Here is a 4,368-nt window from a genome sequence, read left to right on the forward strand (position 1 = left end):
CCCTCACCATTTCTGCTGCGTTCAGGGACAGCAAAGGGAGTCCTGCCAGGCGAGGGGATTGTCTGAGCGTTAGTGCAGAGCGAGGGGAGCTGGTCTGTCCCTCTGTCTTGTTCCCAGCTGCCCTCTGCTTGTGCCTTTCTGAGACAGAGGGGAATCACACTCACATGTAGACCTGAAAAGACACCAGGCGCTGCTGAGAGCAGAGAAACCCCCTGCCGAGAGCTCAGCGTCTCACCCTCTCTCAAGGTCTCAGCACCCCACTTCTCACCAAGGACACACATGGCTTGTTTCACAAACCCAGCAGCGTTTCCTTGGTCGTAGCGTCTCTGCGCTTCTCCACTGGGCATTCAGGTAACACCAGGATGCTCCAGGACAGACTGGCATCCTGGAGGGCAGCGCAGTGCTTGGAAGGACACCCCAAGGAGACACCCAAGTGTCCTAGTGATGGTATCTCAGAAGGGGAGAGTCAGCTCATTCCCCAGCCACATAGACTACTTTGCCCACAGCCCCACGGGTTAGAGGAGAGCTTGGACACTTCATTCCCATGGAGACACTTGCTCAGGGGAAGGGGTCTGCATTGGAGGGGATCCTACAGAGTTTTCTGAATCCTTCCTCCCACAGCATTTCTGGTTTCTCTTTCCTCTCATTCCCTGATCATAGCTCTGCTGCCGGGAGATTTTCCTCCTGGGAGGTGTTTCCCTGTCCCATGTCTTTTCCCCGTCAGCTCTCACAGACCCCATCCCAACCCCTGTGCGCTCCCCTTGGCCCCACAGAAACCTGCCTGTTTGCCGGGCACTGGCCGGGTTCATGTTCCTGTTTGCAGGTGGAAAAGGGCAGGTCAGAACAACCCCGATGGGTCCAGCAGAGCTGATGCTGGTGCTGCCCGTGGGCAGAGGAGTGGCTGAGGGCACTCCAGGAGGTTCCTGGCAGACCTGCTGATCACTCAAAGCTACAGCTCAGGAGTCTCACTGACTTCTTCCAACTTGAGAGCTCCCTATACATGTATCCCTTGTTCTACCTCCCCACCCTCTCACTAGGAAAATAAAAACACAAACGCAGGAAAGCTCCTTATCTGTAACGTAATTCCTGCCTTGAGCTTTCCCTCAAACAATCCCTTGGGAAATGTCCTGGGGGTGAACTGCAGCTGAGAGCAGCCCTGCCCCACGCAGCACCCCCTTGACAGCAGGACACTCTCCTGCCAGGAGTTGCCTCTTCCCCCCACAGCTTCTCCCCACACTGCTGGTGGGAGCTCCTCAGGTAAACGGAGAGCTGATCCTGACAGGAGATAAGTCCCTGCCACGGCACAAAGCACCCTTGGGTGAAGGGACCCTGCTCTGAAGGACAGCCCTGGGCACCCCTGGCTGCACACCCACCTTCACTCTGCAACCATCCCCGGGTGAAGGCAGCTGATGTGCCCTGTCCCTTTGACAGAGCCACAGGGAAGCCCTGCTCCAAAGCAAGTCCTTTTCCTCTACGCTGGAGAAACGGTGAGAGACCTCCTGATAGATCCCAGAGGCTGTGGGATGTGCCAGCTTTGGGAGATCATTCCAGGAACCGCAGCTGCATTGCCCTGCAGCCAGAGACTTACCCTGTTCAGGGCTGTGAAGATCTTTCTCCAAGTGAGCTCTCCTCTCTCCTCCCACCCCAGACTGCCTTTACACTCTCTGCCTCCCTCCTCTGCCCTCGCTGCCTGCAGGCAGTGCCCTCAGCCCTGCTGCACTTGGCAGAGGAGCTGCTCCTGGGCAGAGCTGTCTCTCTGCAGCGCTGCCCGCTTGCCATCAGCTCCCTCCATGCCAGGAGCCCAGCCCAGCTCAGCAGCAGAGGACCAGCCCAAGGCAGCCCTTTCTCTGCCCCCTCGGGGCTCCCTCCAGGTCTCCCTGGGGCTCCAGGGGAACCTGCTGATGTAATCGCTGACGTTCCCTCCCTCAGCTGGAGAGAGACTTATGTCCTGTGGCATTGCTTTTATTAGAAAAGAGTTGGTAGGAGAATCACCTCTTCTTGTCCCAATAGTAGACACCAGAAGGGTGAAAGGGAAGGATCTCATTTTTCCAAGCTCGGGGGATGATTCCATTGAGTGAATTAGGACATTTCACCCTGAGTCTGTAGTCCCAGGGCTAGAAAGACATTCACTTGTCTTATGTCGGTCCCACATCTCTGCTCTGAAGCAAAGTCTCTGCCCACACGGGGTCTTGGACACTTGGTACCAGGTTTCCTTAAGGCAAGTAGGAGCTTGCCTGGTGCCACAGCTGGGGTGCTTCAGCCCAAATGTGCAGCAATGCCCTCAGCCAGGGGCACAGACAGGATGAGCTGGAGCGATTGCTGATGGAGGCAGACCTCTGTCAGGGATGGGATACACTGCCCAGACATGGTGGCACAGCTCAGTACAGCTGGTGTCCAAGGACAGCATCCTCCAGGCATAGCAAGGATGGAAACTCAGGCTAAACTTGAGAGGCAATTCAAGGGCACCATGGTGCATGCTTAAAACATCAGGAACAGTTAAAGAGGAAACAAAGATAGTGTGTGGCCACTGCTGAGTTTCATGAGAGCAGGTGTAGACAGATCTGAGATTGTCTATGTCCTCTTTGCCTCGATCTTTCCCTGCAAGGTCTCCCAGGCCTCTGTGACTTGAGGCAGGACCCTGGAGGAGAACAACCAGCGGTGGATGGGCATCAAGTCAGGAGTCACTTGAGCAAGCGCCATCCTCACCAGTCTCTAGGACAGGATGGGTGGCATCCCAGGGAGCTGAGAGAGCAGGCTGATGTCACGGAGAGGCCACTTCCATCATCTTGGAAACTGGGGGCACTCCCTGATGACTGGCGGCAGCCAAATATTGCATGCACCTTTCAGAAATGCCCCATGGGTGAGCAGGGGAGTGAAAGGCTGTGCTCCAGAGCAGGTCCCCTCAGGTCACAATTCTTTCATGGCTGAAAGAGAAGGTGACAGGATTTACCCAGGGGAGACTGTGCCTGGCCATCCTACTTGCTTTATGTGAAGAAAGGACATGACTGTTAGGTGCAAGGAGAGACGTAGTTATCTTTGACCTGGAAGCCAGCAAAGTTTTCAGCATTGTCCCACAGAACGCTCTTATGCCCAAGCTAGGGTGTTATGGCCTGCATGGATGGCTAATGGATAGCTAAAACCATCTGTACAGGCGGGCTCGGAGGGACATGGTCAATGCGTGTTACACTGCCTGGAGGCCTGTAGATTGTAAGGTTCTGCAGGGGTCTATCCTGCAACCTGCCCTGTTTAATGTGTTTATAACGACCCAGAGGAGACGAGAGAGTGCTTTTCCATAACAGTTGTAGATGACAGCATATGGAGGAGAACAAACGCTATGCTGGAGCTCAAGGCTTCCACCCAAAGGACAAAGACAGGCTGGAAGGCTGGGCCAAAAGGAAGCACACAGTATCCAATAATGACAACGCCAAAGTCCTCCCCTTGAGGTGCACTCATCCTGTGCAATGGCAGAGGGCATGGGGCTGCATGGCTGGATAGCAGCTCTGCAGGAAAGACTTTGGTGGTCCTTGGGTTTCATTGGGACAACATGAGCCATCGGCAAGGGAGGCCAAAAGCATTCGGGGCTGTAGGAGCAGGAGCACAGACAGTGGAAGTGATGATCCCCTTCTGCTCAGGACTTGTTACACCACATCCAGGTTATTTCTTTGGTTTATCACACACACACACACACACACACACCCCCCAATTACAGAGAGAAATTGGTACAGTGGAGAAAGTTCCCTGGAGGCCCACAAAGGTGGTCAGGGCTGGAGCACATGTTTTGTGAGAAGAAGCTGAGAGAGCTGGGCTTGTTCATTCTGAAGTCTGAGTCAGGCTCACGTCCATGGTACAAGACACAAAGACAAGAGGCAACGGGATGACAAAAGAGAGGGTCAGGGTAGATACAGGGAGAAACTTTTCCCGCATAAGGATAGTCAAGTGCTGGAAGCTGTTTCCCAGGGAGCGTGCACTGGATCTCTTCTAGAAAGTGACCAAGATGTGTTTGGAGAAAGCCCTCAGTAACTGGTCTGGCCCTGCAGGAGGCTGCTCGAGACACCTCCCGAGGACCCTTCTAGCCTAAATATGACTGTCCTTTCTTCCCCTTCATTTTTTCAAATTAGGGAAAGCTCTTAGGTTGTCTCTGACCACAGAAGTAATTCACATCAGGTGCCAGGGTGCTTCAGAGGTGCCCCCAAACAGCCCTGACCACATCCTTTTCATTCTTTGAAACCACATTTGCTTCTCTCTTTTTATCGAAATACCCTCCAAAATGATCGGCTTCCTTGTTCATCCATTCCCCTTTGGCCATGCTTTTCTTTTTTCTTACAACCTTGGGGTATATCTGAGGTGGTTGGTGGGCTGATTTTCAAA

Source organism: Larus michahellis, unplaced genomic scaffold, assembly GCF_964199755.1.
Source record: "Larus michahellis unplaced genomic scaffold, bLarMic1.1 SCAFFOLD_34, whole genome shotgun sequence".
In the NCBI taxonomy this organism is placed as follows: domain Eukaryota; kingdom Metazoa; phylum Chordata; class Aves; order Charadriiformes; family Laridae; genus Larus; species Larus michahellis.